Here is a 14,997-nt window from a genome sequence, read left to right as displayed (position 1 = left end):
CGTTCCGCGCGACATCAAATGGGTATTTTACATTGCACGACAGGCAATCAGAAGAAATAGAATTACATGGGAACCAAGAAGAAATCTCATGCTTGTCAAGCGTCAGAGCCCACAAATGCGGATTTACAAGAAAGGGTGTGTGTTGTTCGCAGAATTATTGCTCGTTAACAATGGGGCACTGGGCGTCAAGAGCAACGCAAAAAAAGGTAGGATGACGTCACTTTTTGTTGTCAATTGCGCGATATAGGCCTGCGATTAACGCAGTATAATTATTATGTCTTGGAACTCGAAGCGTTTTGGCTTTCCACTAGGCAGTGAAACGTAACTGCATACTCATTATGATGTACTGTTGAGCAGAGATCACATGTTCAACAGGAAAATTGATGCATCGAAACACCTACCCTACGGTTGTCGCGTCCTATCGCGTCCTTCTACAAATCACCGCTTCTTTCCGTATGGACGAGAGTATTCGGTCTTCGGCTTTGGCCGCATCGTCGCAAGGGCCGTTCAGTCCGTCTACCACCACTGCCGCACGAAGGAGGCGAAAGCGGACACTTGTTCAGCCTCCACACCTCGTTAGCCTTAAGAAAACACGTGAAGAGCAATAAAAGCAACCTCGCAAACGCCACCTCAAATTTTGCACTTATCAATCGGTACACAGGAACAACCGGAATGGACAGAACACATGGAGGACCAAAACACGAAAACATGGGAGGCGGAATATTGTAGTAGACGAAGTTTGGCAGCGTGCCTTTGCGAACACCACAAGAGTGCACAGCATTGCTATTCATGCAACGCAAACCCGTTTTATCCAGGACGCACTAAAGAATAGGTGCATCTTATAAATGATAAATTGAGCACCTGATCTAAGAAAACTGTTTACGAAACACATTTTGCTTGAATGAAATCAACATTGCTTTCTTTTAATTAAAACACGCCTTTTTATGACAGTGTTTGGTCTCGCCTCAGTCATGCTTTAATCAAAACGCTGACCACCCTCCTTGTGGATGTCGATGATAATTGGTTCTGGACCGCTTTCGTCTCGACCCATGTGATTCTATTTTGCATGTCGCGCTTGCCAGAAGCAAATGATGGCTCGCTGCGTAAACTGCGCTTGCTTGCAAAAACCCTGACCTGCACTCTGCAAATGGCGCTTGGGTAGCAACGTACTTTTTTTTAATTATGGGATTTTACGTGCTAAAACCACTTTCTGATTATGAGGCACGCCGTAGTGGAGGACTCTGTAAATTTCGACCACCTGGGGTACTTTAACGTGCACCTAAATCTAAGTACGCGGGTGTTTTCGCATTCCGCCCCCATCGAAATGTGGCTGCCGTGGCCGGGATTCGATCCCGCGGCCTCGTGCTCAGCAGCCCAACACCATAGCCCATGAGCAACGACGGCGGGTAATTTGGTGTTTACCCTAAGTAGCCTATGTCTACGTTTATCTAGTTCCACGGAATTTTTAAAAATCACCTGTGGCAAGTAGCACAATTCTTCTCCTTGAGTTGGATTTCTAGAAAAGGTGGGCATAACTACTATGGGAAATCGAAACACATATTCAAATTATTAACAAAAAATTGCTAATTATTTTCTTAATTCTTACTTTACCGAACATATTGCAGTTTCCGGATTTTTGCTAGTGGTATTGCAAGACGCATCAATTGGAAACACGTTTCCACGACACCAGTTTGGAGATATTATGTCCCAAAGTGTGAGACAACATACATGAGCGTTAAGTTACTTCCCAGATATTGCGCATTAAAGAGCAGTTTGTTAAAAAGAAGTGGACCAACAGTGCAGTTTTAAAGCGAATTGCTGCTGACAGCTGTGGTTCCTTAACGGATGACTTCGCGAAAATGATTGCAGCTCACCTCGCCTCTGCGCAGGCCACGGACATGCGACTCCTGCTTGAATCGTACAGTGACATCTTTGATTTCGGCGACAGGTCTATAGGCCAAACATCTTTTGTTCACCACCGTATAAACACTGGAGATACGTATCCCTATTCGTCGGCGTCCCAATTGTGTATCGCATGCTGAACGTCGAGTCATCCAATTAGAAGTGGACAAAATGCTCTGCAAAGGCGTCATCTAGCCATCAGGCAGTTCTTGGCCTTTGCCTGTCATCCTTGTGAAAAATTAAGATCGTACCTGGCGTTTTTGCTGCGATTATCGCTACTTAAACAAGATCACGCGAAAAGACGTCTACCCACCACCACGCATCGATGACGCGTTGGACTGCTTGCACGGAGCTAAATACTTCTCGTCCATCGATCTTCCATCCGGCTATTGGCAAATTTCAGTTGATGAAATGCACCGGGAGAAGATAGCCTCCATCACGGCGGATGGCTTATATCAGTGTAAAGTCATGCCCTTTGGACTATCTGAACGTATGATGGACACTCTTCTGCGGGGCTACAATGGACCACCTGTCTTTGTTACCTTGACGACGTTATTGTTTTTTTCTCCCACGTTCGGCAGCCACCTTACCCGACTTGCTGTAATTCTTGCGGTATTCCGAAAAGCCGGCCTTCAACTGAACTCCACGAAGTGTCACTTCGGTCGCCGTCAGATCAGCGTGTTGGGACACCTCGCTAACGCAGCTGGTGTCCCACCAGATCCGGAAAAATTTCTCGCCGTACGCACTTTCCCAGTGCCACGTTCTGCCTCTGGAATACGCTGTTTCGTCGGCCTGTGTTCTTGCTTTCGCCGTTTCGTCAAAAACTTCGCCGACGTTGCTCGGCCTTTGACAGATCTTCTAAAGAAGAACACGCCATTCTCATGGGGCCCGGAGCGGGCTCACACGTTCGCCGCTCTTATCGGGTTGCTCACCATCCCTCCCATACTTGCCCGCTTTGATCCGTCTGCACCTACCGAAGTCCACACTGACGCAAGAAGCTATGGCATCGGCGCTGTTCTCGCGCAACACTAGAACGGTACCGAGTGCGTGATAGCTTACGCCAACCGCGCGCTGTCAGCTACCGAGAGAAATTACTCCATCACTGAGCCGGAGCGCTTGGCTTTAGTTTGGGCTGTCGCCAAGTTGCGGCCATATTTGTACGGCCGGACGTTTTCCGTTGTCCCAGACCACCACGCAATCTGCTGGCTGTCTTCCCTCCGGGAACCGACTGGACGGTTTGGTCGCTGGACTTTGCGCCTCCAGGAATTTTCATTTAGTGTCCATTACAAGACTGGACGCCTCCACAAGCACGCTGACTGCCTCTCGCATCACCCCGTGGATCCTCCCGATCCTGTCGCGCATGATCCAGTGACATGCGTGATGGCGTTGACTGACGTGACCGACATGCGCGCTGAACAACAACGCGGCGCATCCTTACAGTCCATCATCGCCGCAGTGAAATCTGGCCGCACCGACGGGACGTGCCGCATGTTCGTGCTGCATGACGGCATCCTCTACTGCCGCAATATCAACCCTGACGGCCCTGAGTTGCTGCTTGTCCTCCCTCTTCATCTGCGACCTGACGTTCTCGAACAAGTTCACGATGCACCGACGGCGGCACACCTTGGAGTTTTGCGTACATACCACCGCGTACGACGCCAGTTCTTCTGGCCGGGTCTCTACCACTCTTTGCGTCATGTCGCAACTTGCGAAATGTGTCAGCGCTGGAAGAAACCTCCCCTGGCACCTGTCGGACGTCTCCATCCCATTGAAGCTCCCTCTGAACCGTTCTTTCGCGTAGGCCTTGACTTGCTAGGCCCTTTTCCGACAACGACTAGAGGGAACAAGTGGATCGCCGTCGCTACTGATTACGCGACACGCTACGCGATAACAAAGGCGTTGCCGAGTAGTTGCGCAACTGACGTCGCCCATTTTCTCCTTCACGACTTCATCCTCCAACACGGTGCACCTCGACAGTTACTTACAGACCGCGGCCGCTCGTGCTTGTCTCGAGTTGTGGACGACCTCCTCCACTCTTGTTCCGCTGAGCACAAGCTGTCCACCGCCTACCACCCACAAAGGAACCGTTTCAACCAAACAATCACAGAGATGCTGTAGATGTACGTCTCCAACGAGCACCGCGACCGGGACGCCACGCTGGCTTTCGTGACGTTCGCGTATAACTCGTCCCGACATGACTCCCCAGGATGTTCACTCTTTTATCTCTTGTGTGGTCGCGACCCCACACTGCCGTTTGACACCATCCTCCCTTCTGTGCCATGTGTTGCAACTGAGTACACTCGTGAAATCATCGATCGTGCTCGCATGGCGCGTCAAGTCGCCCAATCTCATTTGTTCGCCCCACAGAATTTACAGAAAGAGCATTACGACCGCTGCCACGCGATGTTAAGTTCGCACCAGGTGCTTGGGTGCTCCTCTGGTCACCATATCGTAGGGTTGGCCTCTCCCAGAAGCTTCTCTCTCGCTACACAGGGCCTTATGAAGTCCTACGCCAAATTAACGACGTCAATGACGAGATTTCGCCACTACGCTTTGAACCATCCTCAAGTCAGACGCCTGTGGACGTCATGTACGTTTCGCGGCTGAAGCCATACTTCGCTGGCAATTCTTCGCCTGTCATGCGCCGACACGGTGCTTCGCCACTCGGGGGTCCTGTTAAGCAAGGATGAGAGAAGAGAGAGGAAGAAGATTGGCGACGCTCGCTGTTGCGTGTTGTTGATGGTCAGCCATCTTAGCTATTCTGACTCATCCTGTATATATGTTGTAACAGGCACCCAACGGGGGTCCGGGCTCCCCCTCGAAATTAAGACGCATGCCTCGCCCCTCCCTCCCCGCCTAGGCCACCGCTTCTCACACACATTCATAAAGCATGGCCAAATCGATGTTGAAACTTGACAGCCATTCGGCGGTCAACATTTTGCTGCCTTTTTTCACTCCTTTTAGATGGCGGTAGTTATATCGGCATCTCCTGGGGTGTGAAGGCCAGTTTTCTCATCGATTCAGTGCCCGCGCGATTAACTCGAGATGCATTCAGTAGTCACCGTCTTTTCGACGCGCACCGCCGTTGGTTTGTTAGTTCAACCTGGTTTGTTTAGATTGACCCAGGGACCAGGAAAGTGACTCGGTTCCTTGACAGCTGGTCTGTATCCGTGTGGAACGAGTTGCGGCCAAAGGAAACGCCAATTGCGTTAAACGTTTCCTTTTGCTTCATTATTTCCTCGAATTACCGGCTTGCCGCGAGCCGTCTAACGTAACCGTTTCTACGCTGTGCTTATGTACGTGTTTTTTTAACCTTCCGCGGTGGGCGTAGTAGGTCTAGAATCACAGCGTCCTACGCCCTACGTGGTTGTACGGTACTGGAAGCCACGCATCGTTATATAACTTCCCAAATAGCAATACGAGTAGGTTGTGGCACTTGGTAGAGCATAAACGAGGGATCCAAAAGAACTGTGATATTCCGCAAATATATCTTTCTGTATAATTCTTCCAGAGCGAATTCAATAAACGCTGCTATAGTCGGATACAAATTAAGTCTGCAGTGAAGCCTCACCCACGCACTCATAACCGCCAGCCACTGTTCCTCCGCGAGGCTGCAAGTAATTGGTGCTTCAAATTTTTCCTGTTACCTAAACGAGGCGGAAACCAATCACAAAAAAAAACACTTATTAGCGCGTTATTTTATACCTTTTCCCTCGCCTACTATTGTGGAATGGCCAAAGCCTAATTCTTTATTGAACTGAAATAACATGCTTGCTTTGCTGCAACTATTTATTGCCAAGTTTCACTTCAGTTCGCACTGAAGTTTCATGAGTAAAACGGGTTCAGCAGTGAAATGAACGGCACCGCAGACTTTTGAAGAGTGAAATGCTCAGACTCCATACACTTTGTCCATGTCTGTTGAACACCTCATTGTTTCCGCCGATGAAATGACTCTTCAAGAACACCAGACGCTCCGGAGGTATCAAGTACGAAGCCATATTGAAAAGGCCGAATGACGAAGATTTTGTTTGCTTCTGTGATTGGCTGGGGAAGTAACACCATTCCGCGCACTTTGTGTGCCTCGGTTGCCAACTGCTGTTCTCTTTAAGTTGTATTCAACTAAAGTATTCTATATTTTACACATTGGCTGCTTTACTTGTTCTTGGAGTGTCCTTCGTGTTCTTCCTGCGCAAGTCCATTTGGCGTAGTTCCTTGTTTTCCAAGTAAAGGAGAGATGTATCGCACATGCGTACCTGTAAAATGCACCTTATTTCATTTCTCTTTTGTGGGTTTACCCGTTTTCATGGCGAATGATGGACGTTATTCACATTTGTACTAGTAAAGGTACCGCCCCCTCAATTGCAGAGAAGTTACCTTGGGTTGCCCCGCCCCCTCCCCCCCCCCCCCCAAGAAAAAGAAAAATCCTTGGTACGTGCCTGGGTAGCAAATATAGATTTTGTATACTCGCAACATCCCCGTAAGAATGTCATGTCCCAAAGTGTGAAACAACATACATGGGCGCTCAGTTACTTCCGAGATTTTGCGCATAAGAGAGCAGTTTGTTAAACAGAAGTGGACCAACCATGCACTTTTAAGGCGAACTTTAGGGCACCTATCTCCACACTGGTGTCACTCTGGAATATCATGTAAAGTTGAAGCGCCTTGCAGTCTGACCGGCTGCAATACGTAGACTGCACCATGTCCAATAAAGGAATTAATTAGGTAGTTGATTGATGAAATTTTGTTAATTAGTTGTATATGTGCTTTGATTTCTCTTGCAAGCAATGTCCGCCTCAGAATAATCCAGATGAACGACTACATTTATGCTTGAATTACATTTAAATCACGTTGTTTTCTGCAAGAGGTAATTTTTTCGAAAATTCCGTAAAATATGAAAATGATTACCCTGTATATTTCTTCATGTGGCGTCGCGTTTCTGCAAAATGCGCCTTCTAACCAGTGACAGTGCCTATTAGCATTCTGAAGTGGTTTCTCGGAATTCATGTAGAGTTGGAGTTCCCTGAACGCTTTTTACAATAATCGAGGCTTCCTCTCTTTGTAGATAGCGCATCATATTCGACGGACCCATACGGAAGTCGGGGCTTAAACTGTTACTCGCAGTAATTCATTGAAGTAAATGAAGGATTCACTGAAGCCTGGCAATTTCGTTACGAGAAGTCGCGCATTCGCCATCATGGTTTTATAACAGCATCACAGCGGTATTGATCACAGGCAACTTTGTTTGCTAATCAAATTAAGTGCGCGGTATGCCACGCAGATTCCACCGCGTGCATTAATGTTTTCGTCTAATTTGAGCAAGTGCACCGCCTTTGGTTGGCGTTCGCCAAGCGCGTGAGGGCAGCACCTGCCTCGTGCTGGGATATTTGCGTAATGCGCTTTGCTTCTCTCCTGCACGCGCAGCTTTTTCTTTCCATTTTCAACACATTTGCAGCTCACTCTCGTCTCAAGGTTCTTTTTCGTCGTCGTTGCCGAGGGAAGTCAATAATTTGATGCGCAATGTAACTTTCGCCTAAGGAAGGGTTGGTTATTCAAGAATTATCTCGTATATTATACGCGGTAACAAGAACCTTCAGCCTTCAGCAGTAAATCACTACCTTTGTTGCATTCTGAAAGCAAGCTGGCAAGCTAAGTGCCAAAAATATAAGTAAATATATTTGTTATAGAGACCACATACGAACAGAATAGCGTTCAGCATCAGCTTCAGAAACTTCCAACACGGAAAATGGCCACTAAAGCTCACAAAATTCCACAACTCTAGGCGTTAATTTCGTAATACCTGCAGGAGAAACTAGAACAGTTATAGAAGCACGTGGTGCTCGCAAGTAGAGAAAGAAGAAGAAGAGGGCTCCGACGTGAAGAACACATACCCGGTTTTCATCTGATTATTTCCTTTTTTCTCCAAACACAAAACGTTTACTTTTAAACTCACACGCCCAAATTGTTAACTCCCTTGTTTCCATTATTATTTTTAGGCACCTAATTAAACCGCCCGATTCTTGGCCAATCCCCCACTGTGGGTATGTGCCACGGCCACTAAGGACAACAACAACAACAACAACAACTTGGTCATGGCTGACATTCGGATCAATTTCACGGCCGGTTTCTCGGGGCTAAGCTCTGGGCGTGGAGCCAACATTGGAATGGAAGCAGCAACCGCACGGCCGCCTTCTGGTAAGTAGTCAGGCAACAGATGGGCCTCTATCACCGTCACAATTTCCGGTGTCTCTTGCTGGGCTTCTGTGCGGATGGCTCCTCTGACAATGGCGATTATAAAGGCGCAGGTTGGGGCGCCATGGGATTTGCCTGGCGCCAGGAGCTTCCCAACGGAGGCGCCTTGGAAGCTGGAGCGGTCTGCTTGCGTGAGGCAAAGCCACAGAAGGAGGAGCTCCCTACCATCTACGGGGACGTCGGCCATAGGGAGCGTGGCAAATCAGCGAGAAGCACCACCGGCCGAACAGACCAGTGCAACCAAGAAGGCCACATGAGCCGAGACTGCCCAACTGCTCACTGTGGAGGACGACGCGGAGGCCTCAGGTGTGGCGAGGAAGGCCACATGAGCAGAGCTTGAATGCAGACACGTGGGCCCGACACAGCGAGATGTGGGTCGCTACGCTTCGCGTACTGCCAGATTATGGGTTTTGTGTGTATTTTTTGGTTTATTAGATCGTTAAATATAAAGAAATCTTAAAATTTCTACTTTTTTGATAATTAGAATAATAAATATATTGTTCCGCCTTCTACTAACTTCTATTCCTTGTGCGCATTAGCCTTCGTAGTTTTATTATTCTCGTGTGTCGATGTGCCGTACATATAATACTTCGCATCGTTCCGCGCGACATCAAATGGGTATTTTACATTGCACGACACGCAGTCAGTACAAATGAGAGTACTTGGGATCCAATAAGAAATCTTATGCTCGTCAAGCGTCAGAGCCCACAAATGCGAAGTTACAAGAAAGGGTGTGTGTTCGCTGAATTATTGCGCGTTAACAATGGGGCACTGGGCGTCGAGAGCAACGCAAAAAAAAAGGTAGGAAAATGTGACGTCACTTTTTGTTGTCAACAGCGCGATATAGGCCTGCGATTAAGGCAGTATAACTAATATTTCTTGGAACTCGACGTGATTTGGCTTTCCACTAGGCAGTGCATGGTAACTGCATACTCATTGTGATGAATGGTTGAGTGGAGATCACCTGGTGAACAGAAAAATCGATGCATCGAAACACCGATATTACGGGTGTCGCATCCTATCGCGTCATTCTACAAAGCACCACTTCTTTCCATATCGACGAAAATCGACGAAAGCATTCGGTGCTTGGGTTTGGCCGCATCGCCGCAAGGGCCGCTCAGTCCGTCTATTACCGCTGCCGCACGAAGGAAGCGAAAGCGCACCCTTGTTCAGCCTTCACACATCATTAGCCTTAACACAACACATGAAGAGCAATAAAGGCAACCTCGCAAACACCACCTCAAATATTGCACTTATCAATCGGTAAACTGGCACAAAGAGAATTCACAGAACACATGGATGACCAGAGCACGAAAACATGGGAGGTGGCATATTGTAGTAGACGAAGTTTGCGAGCGTGCCTTTGCGAACACCACAAGAGTGCACAGCATTGCTACTCATGCAACGCAAACCCGTTTTAGGACGCACTTAAGAATAGGAACATTTTATAAGTGATAAATTGAGCACCTGACCTAAGAGAACTGATTACGAAACACATTTTGTTTGCGTGAAATCAACATTGCATTCTTTCAAATAAAGAATGTCTTTTTATTGACAGCGTTTGTTCTCGCCTTGGTCATGCTTTAATCAAGGCGCCGACCACCCTGCTTGTGGATGTCGCTTACAGTTGGTTCTGGACCGCTTTCTTCATGACCCACGTGAAACTATTTTGAATGTCGCGATCGCCAGAAGCAAATGATGCCTCGCGGCGTAAGCTGCGCTTGCTTGCCAAAACTCTCTCCTGCACTCTGCAAATGGCGCTTGGGTGGCAGCGTTGCCTTTTTATGTGCGTGCGTTTGCGTTCTCAATTCTGGCGTTGGTTTGCATGAAGACAAATCTGCTGTGCATGCGCAAGACGAAAAGCGCAATAAAAACTTCGAAATCGAGCGGTTTTGCGTGTATGTGTGTATAGCATGGCAACAGCTACAATTCAGTGTTTACCGTAGGTAGCGTATATGTCCACCTATATCTAGTTTCATGGAATTTTTAAAAATCACCTGTGGCAAGTAGCACAATTTTTCTTCTTGCGTTGGATTTCTCGAAGAGGAGGACAAAACTAGTACACGAAATCGAAACACATTTTTAGATTAATAAGAAAGAAATCGCAAATTATTTTCTTATTTTTACTTTACCACACATACTGCAATTTGCGAATTGTAGCCGGCGGCATTGCAAGACGAATCGATTGGAAACAAGTTTCCGGGACACCAGTTTTGAGATATCATGTCCCATTGTGTGAGACAACAAACATGAGCGTTCAGTTACTTCCGAGATTTTGCGCATAAAAGAGATGTTTGTTAAAGGGAAGCTGAAAGGTTTTCCAGAAAGAATGAGTGAACATCTGTACATAATGGTTTTCAAGCCTCCGAATTCGAATATCGTATCGAAATTGAGCGAAAGAAAGCGCAAATATATTTTATTTCGACGAAAAGTGCAGCAGCGGACACGCCCAGCTCGCGCGTCTTGTTTCCGCCTGTGAATGGGTGGTGCCCCTCGTGACGTCAACTCTAGTAACCGACCGCTGCCGCTACACATGAAGCGCGGTGCCAGGTAGTTTGGTGCTGTTTTTCTGAGACGGTAATGGAAAATTTAGAGAGACTGCGTTTTTCAGAGGAGTTTGGCGTTACTCCCTACATGTACGAGCCGATTGCGAAGAGCCGGCCTCTCGAAGAAGCAAACGATGCTGGTGCGAGCAGTGCTTTCGACGCGAACAAAAGCAAAGTCTTGGGATCTCCTCGTGTTGGAAATGCTCTTTGGTGAGTATGTTTTTTGCAAAGCGTTCTAGTGATCTCGCCGATCTTTCGCCGATCTAGTGAGCTGGTTTCCGGTCAAATAACTGTAGTGTTGTGTTCCTGCATGCCTCCTCGTGGAACGTAAGCGGGGATGCGATCGTCGGCATTTGTGCGCTGTCCAAAGCTGTCGGCAATCTACAAAGACGGTTTAAACGCGTGAAAAGCTTCCCGGTTTATGCAGTACGTGTAGTGACCTTCATCTGTTGACTGCCACTCACGTTGACTACCACTCACGTTGATTACCACTCACGTTGACTACCACGCACGTTGACTACCACTCTACATACACGCAGACGCACCAACAAAGGAATGCAGGGTCAATCGAAGCAGATTACGATGGCACGCACGCAGAAACATGCGCGGTCAGGCACGGTCGCGGAGGCTGCGAAGGAACGAAACACTAGAGTTGACGTCACAACACCGCGGTTTCCGGTCTCCGCTCCACTCGCTCACTCAACGGGGAAGGGGGGGGGGGGCGGAGCTACAGCGCAATTTCAACCGACGATTACGTCGCTCCTAATTGAAAAAAAAAACCCAAATATTGTCTACATGGTTTATAAGGTTCCCGCATCCGTATATGAGCGTCTTATTGAATTCGACAGAGTCTTCAGCTTCCCTTTAAGAAAATCGAATCATTTAACAGAAAAGGGATTTGCTGGTGCTTTGCATTTACGCAGTTCAGGCAGAGCAAGCGCCAACTTTTGCGAATTTATGTGGCGTCGATACTAGCAGGCTGCACTGTCGAGTGGCGCATGACCCCACCACAGGAGTCGAGAGGAAAGCGCTGAGGCTAAATCGAAAGCAAAACGAGAACAAGAAGGCGTTTCTTCGAAACCGGGAGGACGTGAATCGCGATAGCTTACATACACGTCGTCGTTTCGTTGCTGCTTTATTTCGTACTGTTTTGTCTTTCTGTGTTTTTATTTCATTTCTTTTCTGAGCGTGCTCATTTTTAGTGTTTGTTCTTCCAACTCCACGCGCACTTTTTAGCGATGAGCGTCACTCGCTCTTGTTTCTGTATGGATCGCAACTTCCCGTACGTTCTGCTTGTATGTCTTCAGCGCGGTTCCTTAGCGTTTACTCCATATTTTACAAACACCCTCGGGCCCTAGGTCTTATTATGGAAAGCGTTCCTACAAAGAAAAAAAAAAGGAAAGAGAAACTTTGGTTGGACGGAGCTACGGTAATGATGGCAGCGAACGACGTGGTAACGAAGGTACTGGCCATATACATGCAGTTGTTAGCAATACAAAGTATTACCATTCAGAAATCACATGGACAATAATAATACAAATAACTATTCAACGCAAAGCCTGAATGCAACCGAATTTAACTAGAAGCGAAGTAGTCACTCGTGCACCATGTCATGAGATAGAAGTCTACATAAGAATAACAGCTGGTTGAAGCGCAATTGCAAGTCAGTCCCAGATCATTAACGGCTGCTTAACAATATAATTGAATAGAATATACAAGGCGTGTGACGAGATATTCTACTTCTGATTTTAATGCTAGCGTACTCAGGGTCCAATTCGATTATGAATAATTTCAAACAGAAGGGCCTTCGATTCAAGCAAAAAATTTTTATGCGAAGCATACTAACCGCACAACCACGCTCTTGCTTGCTGCGCCGCGCGCGGCCGCGTAGCTACCATATGACGTCATAACAGCTGCAAAAGCGGAGGCTCAACTCGTGCGCTCGCTTGCGGCCGCGTAGCTGCATAGCCGGCTCTCAGCTCGTGCGCTCGCCAGCGGTCGCACAGATGGTACTGCGGCCTAACTCCCGCTCCTCCCGCTAGGGCACTGACGACATAGCAGCTGCAAGCCGGGCTCAACTCTTGCGCTCGCCTGCGGTCGCACAGCCGGTGCTGTTGCCTAACTCCCGTTCCTCCCGCTAACGCATGAGTTGTTTCTTCGTCTAGCCGAACCAAATATAGCCAAGCAACAGCAGTTCACCAGGCTAAACAGTTGTTCAACAACTAAAATAAAGGCTAGTATGCTTCGCATCCTGGGCTTAACCTTCTTTTCTCGAATACAGTCGTCTTCTATATTTAATAAAAACACATACGATAATCTTGGAATGAAAAAAAGTGAAAATTATTTGGCAGCTATGTATTTTCTTGTTACTTACGTTAGCTAATTATCTAATATGTTAATGTTCACACGTAGGATGCGCTGAAATTGAATATTCCGCTAGCAACGACAGCGAAGTGCTCGCTCGCAACCCCGACAATTCTGCGATCTTTCAGTGCAGCAGTGAGCACATAGCACCTTTCCCAGCTGCAGATGACAAGCTGACACACTTCCCTGACACGCGCTTCGCGTGTTAGCCGGGGCATTAGTTGGACGCACCAAATGCATTTCGAGATATGCCAATCGGCGCTGTTGTGTACAGTGCTGGTCTCGCTTGCGCTGCTGAAACAACAGGCAAGGCTCTTCATGATAATGATGTCGAGACTGAAGCCGACTTCGAATGGCAGATGCGGAGTGGCCCACAAGCTCTGCCAGAGAGCACCGTCCTCCCGCGGAGAGCACTGTGTCGCCTTTTGGAACACTACGTATAGCGTTCCAACCAGAGTAAACAGGGGCCATGCTAAATTAGTGACACTTTTCGGTTTTTGCGAACGACAAAAAAGTCTGCTGCACTCTCGCGGCATGTTGGCGTGCGGAACTTATTTCGGTGCATAAAAACTCAAATGCGAACTCTGAGAACGTTTTCGCTGTCTCTCTTACCTTTTCACCTAAGCGGCGGTCTCCGTGTGAGGTTCACTGTAGGCTAGACTTGGTTTCGCGAACGGAGCAGGTCGTCTAACGCGTTCACTGGGAAGCTGCTTTGCGAGCCGCAATTTTGTCAGGATGGAAAATTATGTCAATAGCACCGTGGGAAGGCTTGCTTTTTCCCGAGCAGCTTAATTGTCTTTCGATCCGTTGCTACGGAAAAACAAGAAATCGCTCGCGTGCTCTCTAGTATCGTCTGCGCTGTCTTCTTTACGTCGTATGCTACTCAGACGGTCCAGTAAACGACTTCTGGAGGAACTAGGTCACGCAAACTTCCGGTCGAATCCACTGATTTCGGCGTAGTGGTCTATAGCCTGTTCCGCGGGGGGACCTCGGATCCATATCAGCTCTCGATCTGCCATTGGAACAGACTTGCTGCAAAAAGAGAAGAAACTTTTGATAGTGGCGCGTTCCAGATCTTCCATTGAAATTCAGCATTAATGACCAGAAATCGCCTCCACCTTATCACACTCTTAGCGGAAGCGCCCTGGGTGAAGAGTGCTGTTCGTTCGCATGCACACAGCACGTTTGAACGCTGCGTTCGAGGTGCACCAGTGGGCAATCACTTAGGCCTTCTGAATATCTCGCGGGCTTTCTTTAAAAAGGGGAAAATATTGCGTCATAAAAGGAAAATATTCGGAATCGGGCGTTCCCTAGAACGCCTAACATCTTTCTGATTGGAAGTTAAGCCCTAAATTTAAGTTGCTTAAGTAATCTTGACTAACAGCACGATGAGACAGATTACAAAAACAATACCACTTTTTCTATTGTCGGGTGTCAGCAACGTGCTTTCAGCCACGTGTTCCTATAGCGCCTGGGTATATCTTTTAAAACATTAGCTTCAGTTATCAGTGATGCTGTGTATATAAAACACCATTGAATGCCGTTGGTCGGTTAGTTGGTTCACTTGTAACCGACAAGACTTATGGCGCCCCCGCAGTAATAACTCGACTCACTTATCACGCGTTCAGTACAGAAGACACAACATGTATATATCAACAATTTCTCAAATTCGTAGATTTCCTTTTTTTCGTTTCATCCCCTTTCAGCCATCGGGATACTTGTATGGTTGGTCTTCCTATCTTTGTGTTCAAGGCACCTCTCTGCCTTCATGTCATTAGGGTAACTATTTCTGCAGCATATATGATAAAAGTTGACGGTCACTTTCGCACAGTTAAAGAGGATAAAGGCGAAAGCTTGTGCGCTCGCAAGACATTAATTAAATTATTTGACATTCTCAATGAAATGCGTTCTCACTTCCTATTACTTGTTTTCTCCC

At 47.4% G+C, this 14,997-nt stretch overlaps 1 protein-coding gene and 1 long non-coding RNA gene across 5 annotated transcripts in view; one reads left to right on the top strand and one right to left on the bottom strand.

Moving 5' to 3' along the window:
• LOC135903036 (lysosomal aspartic protease-like) overlaps window positions 1-14,001 on the bottom strand; it is a 58,071-nt gene extending 44,070 nt beyond the window's left edge. For 3 of the 4 annotated variants that reach the window (XM_070533743.1, XM_065433406.1, XM_065433407.1), the window contains exon 1: window positions 13,674-14,001. The gene's annotated coding sequence lies outside the window, so the exon portion shown is untranslated. Of the gene's footprint in view, window positions 1-401; window positions 477-13,673 lie in introns of those variants that run through there. The other variant, XM_070533746.1, reaches the window with a different exon arrangement.
• Window positions 7,976-8,663, top strand: LOC135903035 (uncharacterized). Its single transcript, XR_010564689.1, has 2 exons — window positions 7,976-8,094; window positions 8,199-8,663. It is a non-coding gene; the product is annotated as an uncharacterized lncRNA (long non-coding RNA).
• Window positions 14,002-14,997: the final 996 nt, after the last annotated feature.

Source organism: Dermacentor albipictus, chromosome 1 (genome assembly GCF_038994185.2).
Source record: "Dermacentor albipictus isolate Rhodes 1998 colony chromosome 1, USDA_Dalb.pri_finalv2, whole genome shotgun sequence".
Classification (NCBI taxonomy): domain Eukaryota; kingdom Metazoa; phylum Arthropoda; class Arachnida; order Ixodida; family Ixodidae; genus Dermacentor; species Dermacentor albipictus.
The sequence above is the reverse complement of the archived record's forward strand: the minus strand, read 5'-3'. Positions and strand labels throughout refer to the sequence as shown.